The sequence below is a fragment of the Theropithecus gelada genome, chromosome 1 (assembly GCF_003255815.1).
Source record: "Theropithecus gelada isolate Dixy chromosome 1, Tgel_1.0, whole genome shotgun sequence".
Taxonomy (NCBI): domain Eukaryota; kingdom Metazoa; phylum Chordata; class Mammalia; order Primates; family Cercopithecidae; genus Theropithecus; species Theropithecus gelada.
The window spans coordinates 138881319-138909052 of record NC_037668.1 but is presented as its reverse complement, the minus strand read 5'-3'; the positions used below and the strand labels follow the sequence as shown (position 1 = coordinate 138909052).

The following is a 27734-nucleotide window of genomic DNA, read 5'->3' as shown; positions in this document are numbered from 1 at the left end:
TCTTGCTGATTTTGCCAGCCCCACAGTGGTTTCATCACCTTGCACATTAAGGGCTGAAGCGACATACATACTTCTGTCCCCCTCCATGAAGATCCTAAAAGGCAGCCCATGGAGTTGGATGTTGTTCTACAAGACAGAACGATGACGCAGAACGCAATTCAGGTTTAGAGGTTGGAATGAACCTTTGTTCTGCCGCCTTCCAGCTGTGGCATAGGCAAACCTCAGTGTACACTGGGCACGGCAGGTACCAATGCACACACCCTGCCCTCCCCATGCAGTCACTGTGAGAGCCTGAGCAGGTGACAGGCACAAGCAGCTGCTCTGTAGACTGTCACGGATAGGCAAACTTTCCAGGCTCACTTCGGTTTTTTGCTTCTGTGTCTATTTTCTTAAATTGAAATAATTTTTTCCTCCAAGGCATAGCAGATTGGCAAGCATCCAACTAGGCACTTTCAGAGGGCCTGATGGTGGCCAGTGGCGATCAGATGAGTTAACTGTGTGATTAATTGCTTACAAAGCTTCTCATCCATGCCCACGGCAGCTCTGGGGATTCATGGGGCAGTTCCTCAGGCCCCCAGATGTGTAACTTGGAAAGAGTCAGAGCCCTGGTGAGTCAATATCAGTTTCTGGTTCAAGTCACTGACGTTGCAAAAAGAAGAATGATTTCCCAAAGCATCTTATTTCACATATGTGGAACTCTGCTAGGCACTGCCAAAGAAAGATACTTTCAAGGTGAATAATAAGATTGCTTGGCAAATTTCATTTTCTAAAGTGGGTTTACATTCTGTTCTTAGCCTCCTTCTCACCTGACTTGTTCCCCCAATTTGCTACTTTTTCCTCCAGCACTTCTCTTTTTATTTAAACAGTTTGATCACTTGGCTTTTATTTTTAGATAATCATAAAGAAAGAGTCTCCGTTTGTTGTTGTTTTTGAGTAAAGAGATGAGGGGAAATCTCTAAAATATCAGAAATGGGAAATGATCTCTAGACCCTCTAACACTCCAAAAACAGTATTGCCAGCCTAACTCTGCTGCGTGTGTGCAGAGAGATCACATTACATGTCTACCATGATGTTAGATACTATACTAACAGCTCAGGTAACTCTCACAACACTGATGCAGTTGTCTCCATTTTGCAAATAATGAAACATGTTCAGAGAGGTTTAGTAACTTGCAAAAGGTCACACAGAGTCCAATCACACAGAGTCCAGGTTTGTGCCACTTAATTCCAAGGATTTTGTTTCAGCCAAGGATTACTGGGCTCCTATCATCTCTCTCGGACCTGGGGCTATCTGCTTCTCCCCTAGTTATAAAATAGCCTCACATAAACAGCAAGGGCTTTGTCAGAAGAGTGACCTTTCAGATGGGGGAGGCCTGAACAAAGGCCTACTTTCCCCTCCCTCCAACTCTGTTCCCAGAACATCCTTACTGACACACACTCAGGGAAGGCACATTTAACAAAGCCCCGAAAGTGGATGAAGAACGCCCCTACCCGGGGAGAATTTGTTCTGTGTCAAAGTCTTTGTTCTGCTCTTGCAAAAGTCTGAGTGAGAGTCATTGAGTTTTCCATGTTTGGAAAAAATCCTTTTTTCCTTCCTTCTTCATTTGGTCTTTCTAAAAAAGCAGTTAGGGTTTCCCTAGTGATCATTATTTCCTTCACTGGGGAAAAGCCTGGTGCTTCTCCTAGGCTGCAGAGTGGAGGCGGTCGCCAACTTTGTTCATTGTATTCCCCCTGGCAGGGCCCAGCTGGGTTGGCGGCAGCTGGGTACAAGCCCAGGCAGGTAGGGGCCCCGGGCTCAATAGCTCCCTCCTGTAGCCCTGCTTAGAAACCTGGCTGGGGCCAAAAGCGAAACCTGCCCCTGCCAAAAAGGAGCTGGGAGGGGAGGAGGGGAAGGGCTTTCAAAACCAAGACACCAAGGATCGGAAAAATTAAGCCCAAGGACTTGGCAGGACAGGTAGCTCCGGCTAAAAATAAAAGTCTGGATTTAAGACTAACTGCCTTTCCCCCTTTAGCAAACAAGAAAATCCCCCTAAATGCCAAATGCAAAAGCACTTTCAGAAAAGACCGGAGTAAGGTTTTATTTCATCCCCCGTCTCCACCCACCGTGTGATGTTCCCGCATGCTGGATGGCACAGAACATCCTCCATAGCGCTGCTCACCAGGCACGAGGTTCTTCTCCCCCGCCCTTTATGGAACCCATGAGTGTAGGGTAGGGATTACTGAGAGCTGTCGGGTGGGTGAAGTCCCTCCTTCAGAAGCAATTGCTGGGCCTGGGGCAGGAGAACGAGTATGGTGGGTCCTTACCAGCTCCTGCAGACCAGGACCCCCTGCAGGGGCCAGGACGTGCCCACACGAACCAGCTCAGTGAACTAGCTAAACTAGCTCCAGGTAAGCGCTCTGTCCTCTCCAGGCCCAATCAGGTTGTGAGGGCTGCCGGGCCCCTGGTTTGCAGTGTGTAGACCTGGTCAGGCTGAAAGCTGGAGCTCCCCACCTGGCTGACCCTTTTTGAGGGATGCTACCATGTTCAATCAACCTCTAGCAGCACATTCTGGCCAAAGCCAGGAAAACCCTGAGTGACTGCCCAGCTGTCTCCTGTTTAGCTGCCTTCTTCCTGTTGCAACTAGAGGCCCAGTTTCTAGGCCAAGGGCAGCACCCAGACTGGCACCCAGGGGGCCTCCATCATGGCCACTCTTTCTCTTCCACCATAAGCCCTAAACCCTGCCAGAGGAGGCTGCCCAAGGCCCAGCCGTCAAGGACAGGGCTCCAGGAACAGCCCAGGGCCTCACCAAGGCTCATGACCACCCATAAGAGGGAGCAGGGTCCCTCCAGGATACACAGCCACCCCCAGATACTGCCCCACACTCACTCTCTGGTGTGCCCACTCCAATCTGCCAGGGCAAGACATCCCATACCTGCCTCCCCTCCAGGTCTGCTGTGCAGATGCTCTGCCCAGAAAGCTCTCCCTTCTCCCTTCTGTGTATCCACATCCTACCTCTCCCTCCAGCAGATCCCCTGGAATCTGCAAGCTGGCCCTACCTTCTCCCTGAAGTCTCTCGGGCCACTCCAGCCCCATGCCATTCCTGGAATCCTCCCTAAAGCTGGAGGGAGATGCAGGATGTGGATATGCAGAAGGGTGGAGAGAGAGCTTCCTGGAAGGGCACCTGCACAGCAGACCTGCAGGTGGGGCAGGGAAGGGACAGGAAGCTGGAGTGCTTTGTGATTCTTGTGTGCCATACCACGTCTCCCAGTGGCAGGAAGGCTCCTGGGGAACTGGGGATTTGTCCTAAACTTCTGTATGTCCCCCAGGCTGGACAGCCAGCGGGAATCCAGTACTCCTGGCATCTGGCTGATAAGAGGACCCTGCGGGCCCACCACATGGTAAGCGCCCAGGCCTGGAAGATAAAGCACACCTACACCAAGGCTCACACTGCTTTATGTTCACCTGTCCCACCTGGATTTTTCTAGAGACTTCTCCAAGCAGCAGGAGGGGGTATGTTTGTGGGAATTTCCTGTTTTGTCTGCCTGGGTTTCTCTCCAGGACCCCATGGCTGGCAGCCTGGCTGGCCCCGGGCCTCGGGGTTCTTTTTCACTCAAGAGTTTGGAGGGCAACCTTTCACTTAGGTTAGTCACTGTTTGTTCACTCTTCCATCCCTCAATCTGGGATGCCCTTGCTGGCAGGCAGGGAACATCTCTTCGTGGGTGTCCCCAGTGTCCTGCAGGAGCCAGGGACACTGGAAACACCAGCAAAGAATGCTCTTCCGTTAGCGACTCTTTCAGGTCCCGACTCCTTCCTTCATCCACACTGTACAGGAGCTGGCATCAAAGGGGCCCGCAATCTTGCTAAACCAGAGTCTTTTTTTGATTACTCAAGAATCGAGGTGTCCTTCACCCAAAATGGAAATGTTCCTAACCTTCCCTATTGGGCAGGGCCCAGCAAATGCTCCATCTCTGGTGAGAAGGTCATTAACTTGGCTTTTCCCTCCTCCTCCCTCCTGGATTCCATCCTCTTAAGAACTAAAAATAATGAAGGGCTAGAGGAGAGAGGTGAGAGAGGAAGAAGGCATAGGAAATGCTGTGCTGAACAGAGGCCTGGCAGAGCTCACACTAGGAGCCTCACAGAGCTCACACCAGGGGCCCCTCCAGGCCTCAAAGGCTGCTGGGTCCGGAGGCTAGGACAGGACCAACAATAGGAGGAAACAGGGAGTGGCCAAGGGGGCTGGGGAAGAGCACGAGGAGGGTGGGCAGCCTTTCCAGGCTGACTTCCTAATGGATAAAGCTCAGAGGACAGAAGGGCTCAGCCTTTCCTCTGGGAAAGGGCGCCTGGGCTCTGCCCAGACGGTTAAGGGCCACCCCTGCAGCAGATCCTCTCCCGCCCTGCGCTCGTTCACTCCTCCCCAGAGATTTTATTTTTACTTTGGTAAATGCAAAACAAGAAGGCCAAGTTACAGAGGGTGGAAATTTACCGAAGGCCTTTACTGATCAGCAGACAATTGGCACTGAAGTTCTGGAACCTCTGAGCACCCGCAGACTCCATCTTGGGCCACTCTCTCAGAGGGGCCATCCAGGGGACTCAGCCCCATCCCCACCCCCTGGTCTGGGGAGCTAGAGTTGCTTAATCCTTCCTTTATAGCCCACAGAGAGGTAAGCAGGGCAGGAGCGCAGCCCACAGCATGCGAGCTGTTCTAGTGCCAGTTCAAGAAATAGCTCCTGTGCTATTTCTCAGCCAGACACAGGGCTGAGTATTTGCTATGGGTGTGTGATAAGAGTCTCTCAACCTATCACAAAGGTGCTGTCACTGTCCCACTTTACAGATGGGAACACTGAGGCACAGAGTCATGAGACAACTTGCCCAATGTTCTGTACATGTGTAGTCAGGCAGGCTGGCTGCCGGCTCCAAGCTCTTCATCATTCTGCTGGGCTGCCTCATTTCCTGTCATGTGGAACAGGTAACATTATAGCCAGATAAACTCAGATTTAGATCCTGCCTCTCCTGGCTGGTGGCACTAGGCAAGTTACTAAACCTCTCTGAGCTTCAGTTTCCTCATCTGTAAAGTGGAAATACCATGTATCCTGAAGGATTGTTTTCTGGGTTAAATTACATTCTCTGTGTGCAGTGCCTGGTACATACACAAGAGCACTCAACAGAGGCAGATACATATTGCATACCTCTCACGTATACTGTCTGGTCTGACCCCCTCAAGTTCAAGAGCCTATAGGTCAGATGAACTGTACGGGAGGCAGCTCTGTATGGGCCCAGTAGATGTTAGCAGTAGGGTCTGACCACCTCCTCCTCTATCCCTGATCCCAGCCTTGAATCCCACCTCTCCACAAGGAAAGGGCAGAAGGTGAAGGCCACAGCCAGGAGAAAGTGGATCCCCAACAAAAAGTCCTATTTCCTGCCAGAAACAGTCTTTCTGGAACTCCAAAACGTCCAGGAGCTACTTTCTAGCCAGGTGTGAGAGGGAGTGCACGGACGATGAGGCAGCCTGGCACGGGAGCCACCAGAGGCTCTCGTGTTTCCCGAAAATCCCCTCACCCAAACCTCCCGCAGGGAGCTGGGATCTGAAATAAGGAATTCTGCCTGTTCCCCGGGAGACTGCGCTGGGCAACAGGGACACAGGCAGCTCTGCTAGGTGGCCACAAGTGGAAACAGACGTTTTCATCCCATGCTGGAGGATGACATTTACAAAGCCAGGAATCTAAAAGGAAGTTTTCTGCAGAAAGTTCAAGAATCTAAAATGCCATCTTCTCTCCCCCAAGCTCTCTCAGGCACAGCCCTGCTGAAGGAAACACACTTACTTCTGTGTGAGCAGCTTGCTAGTAACCCCAGGTACTTTTTCAGAGATTCCTGAGATTGAAAAAACTTCAGGTTACACATTTAAAAATCTTAGGATACTACTGGATATAGTAGAAGGGACAAGATTTCCTCAACCTCCAATTGCTAAAAGTTTACCTCTCTAGGCCAAGAACATTAATGGACAAAATACTGCCTTTTAAGTAGTTTCTGGGAATGCAAAAAAGATCTTGTAAGAGATTTGGTTAAGGGGGTCACCCTGGTCTAACTCCAAAGCCAAGAGTTTTGGGAACTCCCACTTAAGGAATTTCTAACACGGAAACTTTTGAGGAAGGACTTGAATACCATATGATGGCTTATAAGCAGTTATCAAGCTACACTGGAACAATTCATATTTCTGACAGATTATGCTGATTTGCCTGTGGCTAAATGGCACTCAGTGAGTGAGAATGCAGACTTGCAGAGAGAACCAGAAACCCCAAGCTGCTTTCCAAAGAAGCGTCTGCAGCCCTGCCCCAGCAGTGGCCAATGCGCAGCTCTGAATTCTGCTATGAGTCACCCAGCTTCCCTCTCCTCACCAGAGCTGTTCAGGGCAGAGACCCTGTGTCTCAGTTCAGCAGTCATGCATCTGTTCACGTGCAGACCTCTGGAAGCACAGGAAACAGGTTGCCAAAAAGGGACACCAGAGAACCCCCAAGTATGAGCAAGACTCATCAGCTCTCAGAGCTCAGCTGTCCCCCAGGTCATCTTGATGGTATGTGTGACGATATGTGTGATTTTCATAAACAGATTGACTCATCGCCCTTCCCCGTGCATCTCTGTCAACCAGGCCCTGCTAGTGGCAGTGGGTGCTTACGTAGCACTTTCCCCATGCGACAGGAGCCTCCCAGGGCCCCTGAAAGGCAGGCACCAGTCTCGCCTCCAATTCCCAGAGCGCAAACAGGGGCAAAGGTGTGCCCCCAGGTTTGTGTCCCAATCCAGGGCAGACATTGGGGTCTTGCCCAAACTCCTACCCTGGAAGCCTGCACGCCCTCCTGCAGCCAGGTTCTCCCACCCACCAGGCGCAGGGACACCCTGAAACTGTTTCCTTCACTTCTTGCTTCAGGCTACAATGATTAAACATTTCTTCCTTTTTTTTTTTTATGAGACAGGGTCTCGTTCTGTCTCCCAGGCTGGAGTGGAGTCAGTGGCGCAATCATGGCTCACTATGGCCTTAACTTCCTGGGCTCAAGCAACCCAGCAATCCTCCTGCCTCAGCCTCCCTAGTAGCTGGGACTATACGCATGTACCACCATGCCTGGATAATTTTTCTAGTTTTTCGTAGAGATGGGGTTTTGCCATGTTACCCAGGCTGGTCTTGAAGTCCTGGACTTAAGGTGACCAAAGAAGTGATCCACCCACCTCGGCCTCTCAAAGTGCTGGGATTACAGGTGTGAGCCACCACGTCCGGGTTAACATTTCTTTTATATTGAGGTCTTTTGCAGCAGCTTTTGGGATCATTACAGACAGCATGGGTTTTCACAAAAGTGAGGTGAGGATCTCCTATGAGACAGGGGCAAAGAAGGGCTGCACCTCAGGTCCTTCCTGTCTTCTCTCTCAGATTTACAGAGAAGCAAAACCAAGAAACAGAGCATCAACATCCGTAGAGGCTGGTCCAGTTTTCTATCTAAGGGATCTTAAAGCTTGGCCCCCACAAAAGTCACTCTCTTGCCTGCACAGCTTACAGAGGCTTCTGGTTCTCTTAGACTTGTTTCATCTCCTTCGTACTGAGTTAGAGGAAATGAAACATTATTGAGGGAATGCAAGCGGGTTATCTGAAAAATGTATTCTGGAATGATAGAGGCTGAAGAACGGGCTTAAATGACCTCTGGGAGTCCTTCCAAGTCAGTGAGCCTGAACACAGGCACGAGAGAGGCACTTGGAGGAATGGTCTGCTTTGTGCAGTCAGGGTTTAGGTCTCACCAAGCTTGGGGCCTTTAGGCTCAGGAGGCAGGAGCTGAATAAGAGCCCCTGACCATCTCTGAAGAGAGCAAACCTCCTTTGAAATGTCCATCTGCTGTGTGCCAGGGAGTACACGTGTCCCGTTGGGATGAGGGGAAAGCCTTGGGGACTCTGTCCCAGGGAGAAGGACTCCAGACTCTAACAGTGACCACAGCCCTCTTGCAGGCTCAGTCCCTCCAAGGTCTCCAGGGAGAGCTCACATTTAGGAACTGTAACATCATTTCTAGGGAACAGAACCAGCTGGCTGACTTATTCCCCTTAACTTTCAATGTTATTATTAGGGCACATCTGTCTCAGAGTGAAGTCACCAAGGAAAAACCCAGCTGAAGAAAATATTTTCAGGCAGTCGTCATTTGAATCTTCGGAAAAGGAAGCGAGCCGATAAACTGCCAAAGAGCCCCAGGATTCAAGGTGGCCAAAGAGGCGCATGGAAAGTATTTGCCTTGGGAATGTGGGCAGCTGAGCTATTTACACAGTGTGTGGCCAGCATGATGCAAATGGACCAGAAGCTCCTAGAACTGTTTCCTCTTCCCTTTCCTCTCCCCCTTTCCCTTAACAGGAAAGCCAGCCAGCAGAGGGTCCCCATAAGCCTGAGTCAGGAGGAAAGGCCATGGGTGAGTGACCAGCAGCCAGGTGATGCAGGACAGAGGCCAGCAGACTTACTTTGTCGGCTGCATTTTTTTTTTCTAAATTAGCTGCCAACATTTAAAAATCAGATTGCACACAAAAATCCGAATTCCCAATTTCTCTTTCAAATTCTGGGCCTGTAATCCCGGACAGTGGCCCCTGCCTGGGGCTGAGCAGCAGCCACTTAAGATGGGGACTTCTCTTCCCCTGTCACTGGGCCCCGCTGACACAGGTCACCTGCCTGGCGCCTGGTGGCATTTGAGTTTGAACTGCTGGATTTAGAGACAAAGGGGAAAGTGCTGAGGAAAACCAAAGAGCTCAACTGTAGTCTACTCACTGGTCATGTCAGTGCGGGCAAGTCACCTACTTTGCTGAGCTGCTGTTTCTCCCTCTGCAGAGATGAAAAAGGACAGCAAGGCCTCAACCCCAAAGCTGTAGGGAAGACTAGTAGGAAAACAAGGGACGTGTTTGAAAACCTGAACACACACCATGCATGGTAAGATGTGGCCCTTTGGGTCTAAAAGACGAAACAGAACACCAAGACAAAATAGGCCTCTCTGATGAGATAAGTAGCAGAGGAAACGAAAGGACACACAAAAGCTACCTCAGTGGTCACCTGCAGGGGCTGAGATAGAAGCCAGGATTTCTAAACCATCCAGCTCCATCAACCTGGCCCCGCCTGCGGTACCACCTCCAGGAGAAGCAGAACATCACTGTGGTCGTGGCTGAGCAGTACCTGACTCTGACCAACCTCTGCCTCTAATTAGTTAGAACGCAATTTAGAACCGGGGATGGTTGGCATTTGGGACTTCTAGCCATGGCCTAGCCCAGGTGAGGTGAGGAGACACTTACGGAAGCATCTTTGGTGGGGCCAGGAGGAAGCCTAGCATCTTGGCAATGAAATTCAACACTCGAAATGCTAGGAGCAAATCACAGGGCACTGTGGCCTCTGAGGATTTCACAGTGTAGTGGCCAACTGCATTTTGAGGGGTGACCGAAAAGCTCCTGGCCATCTGCGGTCTTCCCCACCTGCCTGCCTAAAAATCAAAGAAATGACAGACATGACTGCAGAGGGCTAGCTACCAATGGGCTTCTCAGAAGATGAGGAGAGGTTTAAGTGATAAAGGCATCTGTCCTATACCTGCCCCAAAGCCCTCCCTAAGGCCACATGTGGAGAGTGAGCAGCTGTGATACCAGAAGGGGGCACATGGCACGGTGGGATCTGGTGCCTGTGGCCGTGGCAGCAATGACTCAGGCCACCCAATCAGGGCATGACTTGGCAAGCTCTGTCAGCTCCCATCAAGCCATAGGAGCTCAGAGGGAGAAGCTGTAAGTGCTTGCAGCTCTCAGGAGCAAGAGGTCATCTTGCTTCTTACCAGCTCCTTACCAAAGCATCATATGTGGCGGACATGGTTCCCTGATGGCCAAGGGCTCCAGGGGCTCTGGGTAGATAGAGCATGTGCAGTGTCATGCCCCAGCAAACAGACCCCACAGACCTAATGGGACCACACTGAACATATGAGGTCACAAATTCCATGGGAGACCCAAAGATCTACCCTCAGGGACAGCAAAGGAGATTCTGGAAGAGGGCTGCCAAAACATCCAGTCAATCATCAAAGTTCCTAATTTACCACTCTGACAACTCTCCCTATAGCCAGCACCCCTTGCTCTTCCTACCTCTCCAGGATGACAACAGCCTGCCCTGCCTTGGGTGTGCCTTCCTGCAACCCTCATCACTCATCAGCCTTGTAGACCTTTCTAAAACATCAATCTGGTCATGCCAATTCCATCATGTGTCTCCCTGGCTTTAAACCTTCCGTGGCTTCCCTAAAGCCTGCAGGACAAAGGCCACAGACCACACAGGGACTCTCAAGGGCTCTCGCTCTCTCCCCACCAATGCGTCCCTTCACTCCCTGGGCTGTTGCAAAACTGATCTGGTTGTGTTTGCCGACCCACACCACACTGCTTCATGCTCCTGAACCTTTTGTGCTGGCCCCTCTGGCTGGAAGACCCTTTCCCTAACCTACCTAGAGAGCTCTTTTTCATTCTTTACCATGCGCAATTATTACCTCCTCTTTGCACTTTTTGCCCAATGCACTCAAAAAGGCTAATTACTTCTCCCCTATACCTCACACATGTTTTTGCTTCTCTGCTGAGAGCGCATTCACATGGTCTGCTGATGACATGAGTGTACCCCCTACTAGAGTGAGCATTCCCTGAGGGCTGGAAATGGCCAGTTCACTGCTGAACCTCTAGGCCCTACCTGGCACACTGCTTTCCCAGGGTTGAGAATCGATAAATATAGGCTAACATAAACACGTGGGAACCCCGCCAAGACCCAAGAGTCTGGCTGAGAAAGCAGAAGAGTGCCCAGAATGCCCAGCCCTGATTGTGGGGTCTGGCTTAAAGGTGGGGTTTCTGAAGCAGAAAGGTAAGTTGAGTAAGGGTTGCCTCACACCCGGAGGCCAAGAACCAGAGGTAGCAGCCTCCAGACTCAGCGAGGTCCCACTACCAGGGCCAGCCCATCAGAGAGAGAGGCGAACAAGGAGAGCTCCGGAACCAGGACCCAGGCAGGTAACCTGGGCTGGCTCCTGGGCTCCTTCGTCCAGTCAGGCCACCCACACTTTCTGACATTAGTGCTGTCCCTGGATGCACTGGACACAGCTGGGAGCGCTTTCTCCTTCAGATCTGGGATAGGGCTACAGGAATTCAGAAGAGGAAGTTATTACTTTGGGAGAAAAAGGGAAAAAATTAAGGAAGCTTGATGGAAAAGGTGACATGTAAGCTAAGTCTTAAAAGACGAGGAAAATGAGGGGTGTGGGCGTGTGTGTGTGTGTGTGTGTGTGTGTGTGTGTGTGTGTGTGAAGTGGAGGTTGGTGTTTCAGGATTGAGAAAAGTATAAGCAAAAGCCTAGAAGCAAAAAAGCACCAACAGCACAGCCAACAGCTTGGCATAGCTCCGCTCAGCTCAGCACCAAGGGCCTAGCACAGAGCAGTCTGCCCCAGAGGGAGGCAGTAAGAGGGAAAATTGCCTGTAGGGAATTTAAAACAATACTGAAACTGATGGGCTTTTTATCATGACCATGAGCTGGCAATTCTGATTTAAACATAATCTAACACCGCCCCCACCTCCCCAACCCCCCGCCCGCCCCTGCCAACAACCTTTTGTCGAATTCTAAACAATTGCTGCATTATTCTTGACTTTTAATAATACATGTAAGCTTCAAATTCACACAGACTAATTACCTTTCAATAAACATTATATTCTCTATGGAAGTTAATTCAAAGAACTCGTATTTTGGTTGCAAAGCCAGCCCCTGACACCCGTGGACTCAGCTACCCATGCTTCAAGAGCAAGTTCACAGGATTCGGTATCATTGGCACTCATTTTGGGGTGGCTTTTCCCCCGAGTCCTGTGGTACGATGTGTTTCTAAGCTTGAAGACCAGACCAAAAATAAAGGCTGGAAGCAAAGTCACTGTAAAGACAAAGAAATAGAACCTGGGCTATTCCATCCTCTCATTCTACCAGACCACTTGGGAGTTTTTATTTTTGTTTCTAACTTTTCAACAATGAGATATTATTCAGTCCTGAAGAAATGAGGAACAGGACTTTTTCGCAATGTCTGGAATTTACTGTGAAATGGGATTTTTGTGAATTTCTGCCAAATTTTATGTTTAAGATTTATCCTGTTTGTATATCTGCTGTTTCAACCAAAAGAAACTTTTCAAAATTAACAGGAATAAAAAGCGCTCTGCGACCAGCTTTGAGGGAAGATAGACCAACAAATGCGGCTTTGTCTATTGATCATGATGAATAGGCAAAGATCAGTATTTGCGAAGTCTGATCAGTTTACAGAAGACTCAAAACCAGAAACCGTAGAGTTTTATTCACTACAGACCACTACGAAAGTGTAACCTTTCCCTTTTTTCAAATAAGCATTAGCGTCACTAAATTCATTACTCACCGCCACCCTTTTTTATTGCTGGCATCATATACACAAAATTCAAAAACAGCAATGTTTAACTGTCTGAAATTCTTTTCTGGTCATCTTCATCATCATTTATTTCTTAATTACTGAAATAACTTTCTTACTAGAGGAGAGGAGTATTTTTAAAAATCTACTCCTGAGCTGGGCGTGGTGGCTCCCACCTTTAATCCCAACACTTTAGGAGGTCAAGGCAGGTGGATCACCTGAGGTCAGGAGTTCGAGAACAGCCTGGCCAACCTGGTGAAACCCCGTGTCTACTGAAAATACAAAAATTAGCCAGGCGTGGTGGCGGGCACCTGGGCTGAGGCTGGAGAATCGCTTGAACTCAGGAGGCGGAGGTTGCAGTGAGCAGAGATCGTGCCATTGAACTCCAGCCCGGGCAACAAGAGCGAAACTCCATCTAAAAAAAAAAAAAAAAAAAAAATGTAGTCTCTGGTGTAAAATATGCTAGATGCACCACTGATTCACCTTCCTAACAAGAAGGTCCGCCGGGCGCGGTGGCTCAAGCCTGTAATCCCAGCACTTTGGGAGGCCGAGACGGGCGGATCATGAGGTCAGGAGATCGAGACCATCCTGGCTAACCTGGTGAAACCCCGTCTCTACTAAAAAATACAAAAAATTAGCCGGGCGAGGTGGCGGCGCCTGTAGTCCTGGCTACTCAGGAGGCTGAGGCAGGAGAATGGCGTGAACCCGGGAGGCAGAGCTTGCAGTGAGCTGAGATCTGGCCACTGCACTCCAGCCTGGGTGACAGAGCAAGACTCCGTCTCAAAAAAAAAAAAAAAAAAAAAAAAACAAGAAGGTCCTAAGGGAACAGAAGGTGAGGCTTCTGGAATAACAAAGCCAACACAGGTCTCAACCGCCAGGCTAATGAACTTGGACTACAGTCTCTAGGTAAATAACAGAGAAAATTATAAAGAACTTTGACTATCCAAAACGTGAAACCTCAAAGTATCTAAAGCAAAGACACCTGCAAACCAAAGCACAAGTCAAATAAACTGGAGAAAATATTTTACAAAATAAAGTATGATTGAAGGGTTAAGTTTTATATACAAAGAACTCAAACAAATGGGTAAAAACAATCTCAGGTGCCAATAGATAACCTGGCAACATACATATAATTCAACATACATATAATGAAATAACAATATACTGTTTGCCTATTAGCAAAAAAAAAAAAAAAAAATTGTGTTTTGTTTTTTGTTTTTGTTTTTTGAGACATTGTCTCACTCTGTAACCCAGGCTGGAGCGCAGTGGCACGATCCTGGCTCAGTGCAATCTCCGCCTCCAGAGGTCAAGCAATTCTCCTGCCTCAACCTCCTGAGTAGCCGGGACTAGAAGATGCGCACCACCATGCGGGGCTAACTTTTGTACTTTTAGTAGAGATGGGGTTTCACTATTTGCCCCAGCTGGTCTCAAACCCCTGACCTAAAGTGATCTGCCTGCCTTGCCCTCCCAAAATGCTGGCATTACAGGCGTAAGCCACGAGCTCGGCCGCAAAAAAATTTTTTTTTTAAATAGTGAATCCTAGTGCTGGTGAGGAGGAGAGTAAGGTGTGACACATACCAAACCCACTGCTCGAGGCATCCCCAAGGCACATGACCTTTTGGGAAATCAGCCCAGGAATAAGCTACAAGGGCCATAAAAATGTTTCAACCTTTCAGTTAGTTATTTTACCTCTGGAAATCTACTTAAGGAAATACTCCAAAATATGGAAAAAGTTACATGCACAAAGATGTTAATTACGCCATTGTTTCTAATAACAATAGTAGTGAAAATAGCCCAACTTCCAACAATAGAGGAATGATTAAACAAATTAGGGGCACATCCTTGGGATTGATCATTCGGTCCTTAACTATAAGAGTTAAGACAGAAACGTGGAAATTTTTGCTATAAGATTAAGGGGCGGGGAGCAGAATAAGCTATGAAAAATATACAGACTTAGGCTAAGAAGAAATATACCAAGAGTAGTTATAATAGTATGCATTTCTGCACATTAACTTTATACTGGCTTTGATAAACAATTTGACCCTTTGCTCTGATTTCTCAGTTATTATATTCTATTGTACTAGATGCATATTTGTTTTAAGTATCCGCAAATCTTTTAAATAAGGTAGAATACAAATTAACCAATTAATTAATAATTCATAGAATCAAGCTGTTTCATTACGATGGTAGGGTTATGATGATACCCATTCTTTTTCTTTATTTTCGAAATTTCTGTAGCCTGGTTAGTTTGCTTTTACAATGTAAAAAATATACAGAACACCAAATAAACAAGTAACATAAAGAAACTGCTGCCATATCTTACACCTTCAGTGCTCCTTCCTGTATTTGATCTGAGAACACAGCACTCTCCAAAAGGTCACTTCAGCTAAGGGAGAAATAGGGCTTTCTTCCTGTAGGTTCTGTGAGCTGAGGACTGAAAACTGTTCCCTGAATGGGTTGACTGCTCCGTGAAGACCCCAAGGAACTCTAGAAGCCCAGGAACATTAGGGTAGGATCATTCTGATGACAGACAGCAGCTAGACTCCTAGGGTGGAGGGGCCTTCCCAAAATTCAAACAGCATGGGTAAGAACAGGATCAGAAAAGAGACTGATGTGGGAAACCCTTCCACAAAGAACAGATCAAAGGAGTGAGCCCCTGAGGGCAGGGACCGTAGTATCCATCTTTGTACTCCTTGCTACAAACGTGATGCCTAGTAAAGGAACCCAATAAATGCTGTTGCTAATGGATTCATGCATGCGTGCACACATGCATTCATTGTTTGACAAATATTTACAGATGTGCCACTGTTCTAGCTGCAGGTTATTTAGCAGTGAACACAATGAAGTCCCTACCCTTAAAGCAGCTTACATTCTAAGTGCGGAGAGGCACTTAGATGATAAACAAATAAAGACATATTGCATCAGGCAGCTATGAGTATCCTGAAGATAAATAAAGCCAGGTAGGGGAAAAGGGAGAGCCCCGGGGAGGCAGGGAGAGGGGTGTGCTGGCTTAGCTGACCACGGCCTTTCTGCAGGAAGTGAGGGGCTGAGCCATACACAGGTGGAGGGTAGGGCACTGCAGGCACAGGGAGCGGCCAAGTGCACAGGCTTTGAGACAGGTGTGTGGGCAGCTCCAAAGGCCAACAGGAACAGCAAAGTGGCTGGAACAGAGTAAACAAAGAGGAGAACATATCACATATGAGGTCAGTTCTTGCAGAGTTTTTTAGGCCGTTCTTAGGACTTCGGATTTTATGTCAGTGAGATAGGAAGCTGCTGGAGGGTTTTGGGTGAGGAGTGTCATAGTCTGGCTTATGTTCTAAAAGGCTCACTCTGCTTATGTATAGAGTACACTTGGGGAACAGAAAGCAGGAGAGAAAGGGTGAAAACAAGAAAGATCCATTTTGAGGCTGCTGTAATTGTCCAAGTGAGAGAGGAAGATGGATTTTTTTTTAAACTCTCCACTTTAGACTGAGAAAGAAAAATGTTTTATCTGAGAATCCAAACCCCCTTTAATTATCAAACCCAGAGAGGCACCGAAATGTGACAGCAATCACGTCTCCCCGCCTGAGCTAAATAATCACCTCCTGAAGCCACTTGCTATGTGAGCTCTAGACTAACTGATGCTAAGTAGCCATAAAATGACATATGCTGGACACCATCACTCATACTATATAGTTCAACAGTATAGAGCAATCACTATCCAATGTTATCTCTGTAAACCAGGGAGGATTCCTGTCAAACAACTTTGTCTCAGCCCACTTCCTTGTTCCTTTTGCCTTTGAAAACCTGCTTGTAACAAAGGCCAAACAGAGCACTCCCCAAGGCAACTTGGAAGTGTGTCCCAGGCAGCTGTCCTCAACCTTGGCTCAGATACTAGGTCGACAAGACCAGGACTGTCTTTCGGTGTGAGGGGCATGGTTTCTTCCCACCCCCACTCTAACCTGGAGCTGCAATCCCTGCTGAAAGAATTACCCTCTAAAGGACTAAGGATCTCAGCAACAGGGAAGTGGGAGGAATCTTCACGCCAGAGATAAAGAGCCGGTCCTCGCGCATGGGTGGGAAGCACTGGGGTGGGGCAAAGAAATCTATCTCCCGGGAGGTGTTATCACTTCATAAATCCCAGATTTGATCAGGCAATGTAGCCATCTCACTATTTCAGGCTGCAGCTCCTAAGACAAGTGTGAACTGGGCAGACAAACAGGAAGAAGGTCCCAGGTGGAGAGTCTGCATTTGGCTTCTGTACCCCAGTTCCAGCAATTAACAAAGCAAAAACCTGCCACACTCAGAATGATGGCCTTTCCCAACCAGAATTCTGTTTCTGACAAGTGGCAAAGATACTTTAAACTGCACCAAGTGTATGACAAGGACAATCTTCTGGATATTCCCATTTAAACAGGGATGGGCCGGATGCAGTAGCTCACACCTGTAATCCCAAAACTTTGGGAGGCTGAGGCAAGAGGACTGCTTGAGACCAGAAGTTCAAGACCAGCCTGGGCAACATGATGAGACCCCTGTCTCTACAAAAAACACAAAAATTAGCCAGCTGTGGTGGTGTGCACCTGTGGTCCCAGCTACTCAGGAGGCTGAGGCAGGAGGATTGCTTGAACACAGGGGTAGAGGCTGCCATGTTTGTGCCACTGCACTCCAGCCTGGGTGACAGAGCATGACCGTGTCTCAAAAAACAATAAATAAAATAAAACAGGGATGAACTGGAGAAACTTCATCAAACTGTTCAGGATGAACTGGAGAAGGTATAGGTGCTGTCTTGCTTAGAGGTGGGGATGATTTAAGGAAGGCTAACACAAGGGCCTTGGTTAGTCTAAAGATAATCACAGCAACCAGGTGGTGGTACCAGGAACTAGTCCACCAAATCCCAACCTGCAGTCAAAGAGTCTCAACTCTCACCTATAAAGGGATCCTCCCAAATTCTCTAAATGTATGGAAATCTTTGACAGGTCTTCTGAAGCCTATAGTCATAGAATAGACATAGATAAATAGTGTAGATATTGTATAGCTATAGATTGACATGTACATATGCCGTATACATTAGATACATGCTATATATTTACATTTCTTGGCCTTTCGGCTTTATTATCTATCTCCACAAAGTAGGACACAAGACAAGCTTGTTTCCCGTTTAAGTTTTTCTACCTGGACTGTTTTGCAAATCTGCCAGAGAGTTGCAGGATACTCCTGCTATGGAAAGATTTCTGCCAGACAGGCTCAGAGACCTGCCCTGTTACTGTTCTATTTAATAATGCATGCACACAAACACACAAATAGGGGACTTTCTTCCCCATGACTTTCATGGCATGGCTGGGGGCAGAGCTGGGAGGTTTTCATAGCCCATTTATCTTCAAACTGCTCCATTTCCCCCTTGATCTCAGTTGCCACCCGACTAACTCCGGGATGATTCAGCTCCATACCACAATCATCTCCTGGTGATAGAGTTCCACGGACTTAAAAGCTGTAAGAAAAACTGAGACAGATTCAGAAGAGATTCTAGTAACCCCAAACCAGCAATTACAAATATTTTTTAAGTATTCATATATATATACACATATATATATACACATATATATATATTTTTTTTAATTTTTTTGAGACAGTCTCACTGTTGCCCAGGCTGGAGTGCAGTGGCGCCATCTCGGCTCACTGCAATCTCCAACTCCCGGGTTCAAACCAATCTCCTGCCTCAGCCTTCTGAGTAGCTAGGATTACAGTCACCTGCCCCCACACTTGGCTGATTTTTGTAGTTTTAGTAGAGATAGGGTTTCACCATTTTGGCCAGGCTGGTCTTGAACTCCTGACCTCGTGATCCACCTGCCTCAGCCTCCCAAAGTGCTGGAATTACAGGCATGAGCCACTGCGCCCGGCCTAATTTCTGTATTTTTAGTTAGAGGCGGGGTTTCACCATTTTGGCCAGGCTGGTCTCGAACTCCTGACCTCAAGTGATCTGCCCGCCTTGGCCTCCCAAAGTGCTGGGATTAAAGGCATGAGCCACCATATCCAGCCACAAGTTTTCATATATTTTTAAGTATCTAAAATTAGCACCTCTCTTTAAACCTTTTACTCACCCTTTCCTGACCCCTTCCTTGTATCCCCTATTCCCTTTCGGTTTCTTCACCATCCCCATTTGTCTCCTTTTCCTCAGTACCTACCCACCAAGTCCTGCTCTGCTCCCATCCCACTTCAGATTTTCGTGTCTATTCTGTAATACCCTTAATGACCCACTGAGGCTGTGAGCTTCCTGTTTACCCACAAGCGTTTAGTGGATCCAGCAATCCTACCAAGCGTTAAAGATGCTGTAGTCCTACTGTGCTGCCTCCAACCCAGTTCCTTCCAAAACAAAGCAGGATGACAAGGTGACTCCACAAGAACTGCGTTTGACCTCTGTGTGGGTTTTGTTTCCAAAGCCACAGCAGGGTACTCTGAAAACTCTAAACCAGAGGGAAAGGAGACCTAGCCTTCAGAACTCTGTGTGTGTGTTTAAAGGCAGGGGAAAAAAAAAAAAAAAAAAAGGAACCAATGAGGTTGTCAGAAGGGGATACTCTGCCGTAACTGGTGTTTACCACGACCCACCGGGTGCTGAGGAGGAAGTGGTTGCTATAACCCCAAGGGGGAAATGCTCGCTTGAAACAGGAAAATGGAACTCTTACAACTTTCCATTAGCAGCATTCGAGAAGCCGGCCACACTGGGAAACGCTTGCACAAGCACTCCCCAGAGTCCCTGAGATGAGTGTCAAGACAGTCCAATCACAAAGCACAGATCAGGACACAGATACAGGTCCATGTTGTTTCCAGAACGTCTCAGCACTGGAAAAACTCTTATGATCACTTCCCTTACCTCCAGCAGGCTGAACTTGTAAGGAGCTGTGGGGAGGAGGAAGAAAGGGGGAAAAGGCAGGATGACACATTGGAAAGAACGCTGGGCCCAGTGAGGATCAGAAGACCTGGGCTTTAGTCCCAGTTCTGCGATTTACTAGTGGTGGAACTTTGGGCAAATTACCCACCCTTCCTGCTTCTCGATTTCTACTTCCTCTATAAAACAGGGATATTGTTCACTGCTTTGCTCACATCCTCGGGCTGCTGTGGGAATCATATGGAATCCTTCATAGGATGAAACTTGTATGTGCTATGCAAATGCTTGTTATCACTGTAAGATTCGAATCTGCATAAAGCTTTCTTGAGTCCCAGCCTCTTGCTCCTCAAACGCATCCTCTCTGCTACACTTCCACCTGAGCACTTCCTCAACCCACTTTACTTGTAATTCTGCCCACACTGCTGCAGAATTTCAGTAGAAGATCCCATAGTCTGGTCAGAAGAGTATAAGCAAGTCTAAATAACCAAAGTGGGGGGAACTCAACCAAATCACTTGACTCTGGGCTCTGTGTTCCCACATTCTCTCCTCTCCAGAGATGAAGATTTCATCCTCAATGGCTAATTTGCCTGCTTGGAGGCTCAGATTGGCCCCTGTTCTGAGTCATATTTTCCATTTAGTAAAATGAACATCTGGCTGCTGCACGATGCCTTTTGTGTACCGTCACCTACGCCACAATTATCTGCAAGGTAATTCATGCCACTACAGCACGGTGCAAAAACAGGGTTGGTTTGGGATGGTGAAAGTCAGCCATCTTAGTTTCAATCTTATATGCAAATTCTAATGAAGAAAAGCCACTACCAGCAGGTCCACACACACTCACAAAGAACTCATAAATTCTTTTAATCCAAGTGTTCAAAGGGATCTTGGGTCCCAGGAACCATCCTGCTGTTTCATCTCAGTGGGAGGCAAGATGGTTAAGGAAAAACAGCTCTAGTTTCCTCCATCCCCCCAGTCCTCCTATCGGTGTGACCTTGACCAGGCCATCCAACCTTCTAAAAACCTTGGCTTCCTCATCTGCAAAATAGGGGTAATAACAAGACATGTCCTTCCCGGCTCCCAGGGTTCTTACGGCAACCAAGTGAGAAAACAGATGTGAAAGTGCTTTGCAAACCGCAAAACACTGTCCAAGTGTGAGGTATTGTTATCTAGCAAAAGTGCCTTGAGAATAACACAGAAATCTGGAAGCATTTTAATTTGTTAATGGACTTATACCACACCTTGACTTAAAAACGACGTAGGGTAACTGCCTGAAGGAATTCTGAAATAATTTCTAAATAAGTTTATCCAAGCAAGTTGCCAAAACAACCCACTGAATTGGGTAGTAGGCTTTTGGATAATAGGAAAACTGCAGATCGCTGTTCTTCATTCTTATTTCACCTTTTGAGCTCTGGAAAGAACTGGAAGGACCATATTGTGTTGCCTTTTAGGGAAGAACTAAACAGTCTCTTCACACCCTCCACACCCTCCCTATTATCACTTCCATCCCCTGAGCACCTGGGAAGCAGCTCCTTCTCCAAACCTACAAACCTTCTTCCCAGAGCCCAGGCTAGCTTGGAAGCCTGGAGCGATTTGAAACGCTGTCCTAAGATCTTGAGGCCAAAGGCATCCCCATCATCCTTCCAAGAGGGTGTTACCCCCAGGGACAGCAGGAGTTTCCAGAACACACAAAGGCTTATTCTGCTCACAAGGATATTTACCAAATCAGCCCCACAAGAATTTGCCAGGATCAGGGCAAAAGAGCAGAGCTGGGACAGCCTTCTGATTCACAGCCTGGCAGATTCACCCTTCTCTATTATTAGCAACCCAGGCACGATGCCACCAGGGCTGAGGAGAGACCTTGGTGTCAGGGTAGAGAAAGCAGGAAGAGGTGTGTGTGCAGCGGGGGAAGTATGCAGAGTTGCCTGAGGTTTCCTCCAGAGAGAGAGAGAGAGCAGAGGGGTTGGTTAAAGCAATCTCCCCTTCCTCCTTAGTTCTCTAACCTCCTGTGAATCTCAGACAAGCCCAGCCCCAGGATCAGAAGCCCTGGAACCCAGACCCACCCTGAATGTTGCTGGAGGTGCTCCCCCTTACCCTTCTGGGCCCAGCTCAGAGGTGCACAGCACTGCCTCTGCTGGGTACCACTGGACTCTAGGCTGTGCCAGAGGCTGCAAGATGGAGAAGCATAGAGAAACCGATAGGAAAGGTGGAGAAGCTCTTTTCCCTGCAAGTTGCTGCAGCCCTAACACACATTACGTTCCCTCCTCGTAACAATGACTACCACTGAAAGAGCACCCATTACATACATCACAGGGCATTCACCTCCTGTTATACACAGGAAAACAACCGTGTGGAGGCTCAGCAGGCTGCCCTGGAGAAGAACGTGGCTAATGCTGATTGAGAGGGACAGGACTGAAGGAGGAGATGAGTAGCTTCACCTTCATGCATCTTGTATTATTTCATTTGTATAGGTATTTCACGTGTATTATTTAACGTGCTATATCAAGCTTGTACAGGCATTACTTGAATACACTGAAAACCATGAAATGAAGGAATTGAAAAAAAAAAGAAAGACATGTTGCCAATCAATGGTAGAGTCTAGATTTGGACAGATATGTCCAACTCCAGAATATACTCTCTGGCCACACCTTCACAATTTGTCCAAATACTAAACCAGGACATGGACGCTAACAAAGACTATTTTTCTAATGTTATTCATATGAATAATTTTACAAAATAACCAATAACCAAACATTTGGTTATTAAACATGATAAATGTGGCCTATGGAAAATAAAATGACACAAAATGAAAACTGGCTGCCACGCAAACTTAGGAGAGGGCAGAGGAGCCACGGTGACCCCAGACTCACTTTCCATAAAGGGGGAGGAAAATCAAATCCCCTGCAGATGGCTGCAGACCTCAAATAGAGTTGCTGCCACCGAGGGCAGAGGCCAAGCCCCTGGAGCAGGCTGACTAGTCTAGTCTAGTGGTTAGGAACATAGTCTCTGGAGCCAGGCTAAGTGTGAATTCTGGCTCTGAATTTCATAGCTGTGACTTCAGGCAAGCTTATTTGTGCCCCATTGGTTTCCTCACCTGTGAAATGAATTTGGGACATTGTGAGGACTAAAATGTAAAGTATCTAGCACTAAACACTACCTAAGTGTTCGTTATTATCATCATCAGTCCTGGTCAGAGAGAAAAAGGGCGAATTATCTATTTCAAAAGGAGCCAGGACTGGGATAAGGCTCTGGTGAGCTTTTTACGTGGTCTTGACAACAGTGTTCATGATAGGCTTATTCTAGGCTGCTCTCTGCTCTCAGGAAGGAGGTTTCCTGTGTGAAGAGAAGGCCTCCCAGGAAGTGACAATAGAGGTATCAATACTCCCAGCAAGAGAGTCATAGGCCCAGAGTGGATGTCAGAAAGAGGGGCATCTCAGGGAGCATCCCTCCACAGAGGGCTACTGATGAGGAAGAGAGCACATGGTTGCCCAGAGGGCAGGCCTGCGGGGAAGCACTGAGGCCAGCACCCAGGTTAGGGGAGTCCCGGTGTCAACTTCTGCAGAGATTGGCACTCATATCCCAAAGAACTGGGTGTCTCTCTAAGATATAGCTCCCCGCCTCCCAATATCTCTTCCTGCAGGTGTTTTGTTCCAATGGCTGACAGTGTCTATTCAGAATTTTTAAAAATGTCACTTTGTTTCCATTTGTAAGAGGAATTAAAATGTACCAAAATTCCAAAGAAAATTGCCCCTTTTCAAATGTGGTTGCCTGTCTCCCCTCTTCCCTTTTCTGCTTTTGATCTTATTTAAAATCTCTGACCTAAAAGTGAACTCTGATATTCCATGCTCCTGGAGTTTCGGGAGGACCCTGACTTCAGAGGCAGAACTCCTGAGTTCTTCTGGTTCCAGCTCTGCAGCTAATTTGGAAACCCCAAGAAAGTTGTATCACTTGTCTCAGTCCAGACAATGGAAAGATTAACCACATAAACTCAAAAATACTATCTGGCTCTGAAATTCTGTGTTCTTGGGATAGTCTCAAAAAAGCTGAGTTGTGGGGACTAACCTAAGTCGATATTCTACCCTTTTGAACTGGTGTTTAAAGGAGAAAGAAGATAAACGAATGTTTTCCTCATCAGTCATTCAAGACTATACTTAAAATTACATTTTGCAGAAATAAAAGCAGTATTTTTAATATTAGGAAAACGTCTAAAAGGGTGACTACGGGTGATTTAAATTTCTTTATAGTTTTCTGTATTGGACCCAATGATCTACAATGGACATGTCACAGTTTAAAACTCAACTTAAAGGTTATTGCTTTAAATTCGATTTTTGCTGGGGAAAGAGTTAGGAGTCTGGCTTCTAAAAGCGTCCTTTTCACCAGTGAAACTGCCTTCACTCCCAACCCTGCAGCAAACCTGGGAAGAGTTAAAGCGCAGGCCAGGCGGAGAGGGCGGGGAGAAAAGGGAACTGTAAAAAGCCTCAACACCCAGTAGATTTCCTACTGCTGCTGACACCTTGCCCCAGCGTCTGTGCCTCCGACCTGCTTACGGAGACCAACCACACCTCGATCCTAACACATCACCTGTGAGTGCAGGGTCAGCTCTCAAGCGGCCTCAGACGGCCTCAAACTAAGCTCTGGGCGGGGTTTTCAACCCCGAAAGCCCAGAACTGAGCCTCCAGGCAGCGCAGCGCCCGTGACCACGTGATCACGGACCCGCCTCCCCCGCCTTTCCATGACGTGACTGCTGGGGCGGGGAGGGGGGCGGGGAGGGGGGCGGGGCACACCCAGCTGCCCAAATCAGCGCGACCCCAAAAGAGCAAGCGAGTTCCTGAAATTCCTTGAGGTTTGAAAGGCAGCTTAAAGATTCTAAGTCCCTTTTGGCGGAGAGGTGGGAGGTAGGGAAGCCTGAGGGCATCCCAGAACCAGCATGAGGAACAGAAATGTGTCAGCTCCTTCCCCCAGAGAGTCAATGCTGAATGTGTTAGGTAGGGTCCTTTTCCGGGACCAGCTGGTGAACCGATGCGTGGAGAGTCAGCTCTAATATGATTACTTGTATTAAGTTACCCACGATTCTTATGAAAAAGGAAACCAAATATCCCACAGTACAAGAAGGAAAGAAAAGGGGGCCCCAGGCTTTTCAGCAAGGGCGTTTGGAAAGAAATGGATATTGATGATAGGGACTTTTCAGAGACCAGGCTCAGCCCAGTTGGGATGCAACTCAGGAAAGTCAGATCGAAGGAACTAAACCAAGATACTGTTGGCCAAGATAAATTTCAAACGCTTTTTCTCACCAGGATTCATGAAGCCCTTTTGCCTTGAAGCCCACAGGGCACAAGAGAGCTACCCTGTCCTTGGGACAAACAGGAAAATGTTCAACCCCATCTTGGGTAAATGCAAGACCTCTGCCAACCCCAACACATACACCTTGTGACTACCCTAAGTGGATATGCTCTTTCACATTGCTAAGAAAAAGTCTGCAGCTATGAAGTGGTCAGCCTCTGAGGTCCAGTCATTGCCCTGACAAGGCTTTGAGATGCATGCTCTCTGAAACTCCCCTCCCTTCACCTGGCAAAAATTATTCATGCCATCCTTAATAGCCTTTCAGCTGAGCGCTTTGGTCAGAAAATTAACCACCTGCCTCTTCTCACCATGTCAAACCCAGTGGTCTGGTGAGAAGACCTAACATGGGGTGCCTCTCAGTCCACAGACAGTGTTGCTGGTTCCCAGAGGCCAGATTGTTCCTTTCTTCCTAGCCTGTGAATGACACTCCCACCTAGAACCAGCCCTTCTGCTCTTGAGGGGTTACACTTCATTTACCTTTGATTTAGCCAGAAAGTTTACCTTGCAGACACCTCCATCTGTAAAATTGGGCAGAGAAGGCAGGGAAAGCAATTAGTGTGTTGCGTGTGTTCTCTGAGCCTACCATTATGCAAGAGAGCTTGTGTCCATTTTCTAAGATGGTCTTCACAACCACCCTGGCAAGGGCACAGAGTTGCTAAATGCAGAAAATTTGATAAATCCAGAGCCCAGATGCAACCCAGGCCTTCCCTATGCCAGGCTGCTTTCCTGCAATTGCCTGGGGCATACAGAAAAATACCTACATTGAGGTAAAAGGTTTGATTTAAAAATTAAATATAATCATTTTCTTTTAAAGCCCAATTTGCATAATTTTGCATTGTACAGATTTGGATCTGTGCTTCATCCTCTCCCATCTGCAACAACATTTAAATGCCTCAGCCTGGGCACTAAAAAAGGCAGGAAATGCAGGTCTACTAGCTGGCCATGTTTTTGGTAACCCTGCAAAACAAAATTTCCAGCTCTCCAGATGATACCCCCACCTCCTTCAAAACAAATGCCTATACTCCAGCATGTGTCACTCAGGAGTCCAAGCTGGGAGTTCAGACTCAAGCTGCTTATAAGCTCATAGGCTGAATGAGGGCATTACATAAAAAGGCTCAGAGCTATGGGGAAACAGTGTAGGAGCAATGTCGGCAGTCCACCTAAAGGCCTGGCTGAAGAATTTCTGGGCCTCCTAAAGGATCCCCAGGCAGCTGCCACCATCTCATCTCCAGTAGTCAAAAGCCCACCACTAGCTGAAGGCTGGGAGGGCAATGCAGTGGTCCTTGACCTTGGCTACACATCAGTATCACCTGGGAGTTTTACAACCATTGTTGCCTGGGTCCCCCCCACCCCGAGATTCTGGCTTAGTCAGTGCGGAGTGTAGTCTAGCACAGGGATTTATTTGTTAAGCTCCCACATGTTTCCAAAGTGCAGTCTTGGCAAGAACCACTGGGCTAGTGTTTGGTCAAAGTGGCCCAAAAGAGCTAGGAAAATGTAAATAACATTCAGCAGGCCATTCAGGGTTCTTGAGAACAGAGAAGGACCAAAGGGACTTCTGTGTACTGGCAGTGAAAGGCGAGGTAGCGAGATAGAGCAAAGGGTTTGGAGCAAAGCAAGCAGAAATTTGAGTCCTAGCTCCAGCATTTTGCCCACCATGTGACCTGGGTAAAGCCACTCATTCATTCTGAGCCTCAGTTTCCTCATCTGTAAAATAAGGCTGCTTCCCTTACTGGGCTGTGCTAGGAATTAGCTGCACTAGGGCATTGCCTGGCACATACAAGGTCTTCTGTAAGTGATACTTATGATTGTTAATAAACAAATTGCACCTGGGATTGACTTGTGTTTGGTATTTAGAGAGGCTGTGGGCTGATGGTACCCTTCAGAGGGGACCCCTTTAGTGAACAAGATTCAGACTTCCTTGGGGAGGAGCTGTGGAAGATAAAAGAAGCTGAAAGTGGTATAGGAGACAGGCAGGGCAGCCACTCAAGCATCTGGGGCATCTCCAGCCTTTGTTCTCTATCCCTAGTCCCTTTTTCTCTGCAAGTTGAGTCTCAGGAGGAGGTGTATATTTACAGGGAGACTCCAGCTATATTTGGCCACGTTCTACCTACCAAAGTGGGTGGCAATCAGACTGGATTGTGTCATCCCAAGCAGCTCTGCCCAAGACAGGTCTGTCTGCCCACAGACTCACACCTACCTTCTACCTCATACTTTACACCATGATGCTCTGAGGGAAGCCAGGCCCTAGAGGGGGCAGCCAGCACTACAACCTGTCACCTGTGCTGTCCATGCTTGCATAAACCTGGATAGAAGACACAGACCCTGGGAATGTATGACAACTGTCCCAAGGCAGAGAGGGCTGGGGAATCCCAACTCTGCAACACTTCCCCCTTCGTGCTTTGAGCAGCCCAGCATAAAGGAACCCACTGCCTACATGATTCTTTCTGCTTTTCCTTTTCTCTCCTTTCTCCCTTAATACCTGTAGAGTTGATGGAGCTCTTTCTCATCCATTATTTCTTATGATGTTCAAAACAGCCCTGTGAGGCAGCTGATTACAGGGACTAAGATGACCTGGATTCACCAGTAAGAAAACAGAGGCTCAGGCAGATGCCATGACTTGCTCCCGGTCACAGGACTCATCAGAAACAGGATTTGAACCCATGTCTATGTACCAAGAACCCATTCCTCTCCACCATGCTATGCTCCATGGCCCCCTACCCATGTCAAAGGCCCTCCTGCTTGCTGTGTAGTATAAGCCATCTGTGAAGTGGAGACAGTGGCGGGGGAAGGGGAGTGTAGACATGCAACTAATCTAAGCTCTAGCTGAACTCAGAGTCCCCCTGAGTTGATGCTCCATTCTAAAACTGAGTTTGAGCAACACATCATTCCATCTCTCCTTTCTCCATCTGAGAAAATGGCAAAGCCAGCTACCCAAGGACAGGCTGGACGAGTCAACCACCAAACATCTTACAACATCTGTGCCTCAGAACACAGCTTTCATCTTACCAAACTTCATTTTAAAGAAATGAAGGTACTTCATTGCAAAGAGATTTTGTTCAATTGCTGGGCCAATGTGGGAAATATTAAATTCCAGTCAAAGAAGGCATGGATATCCTACTAATTCCCTAAGGCATGTTCCA

At 47.7% G+C, this 27734-nt stretch overlaps 1 protein-coding gene and 1 long non-coding RNA gene across 2 annotated transcripts in view; both read right to left on the bottom strand.

Annotated features, from left to right (window-relative positions):
• Positions 1-27734, bottom strand: part of ITPKB (inositol-trisphosphate 3-kinase B) — a 106560-nt gene that overhangs the window by 24022 nt on the left and 54804 nt on the right. The gene's annotated exons all lie outside the window — the stretch shown is intronic.
• LOC112635681 lies at positions 158-18835 on the bottom strand. Its single transcript, XR_003122021.1, has 2 exons — positions 18686-18835; positions 158-708 (listed from the first exon to the last, which is right to left on the bottom strand). It is a non-coding gene; the product is annotated as an uncharacterized LOC112635681 (long non-coding RNA).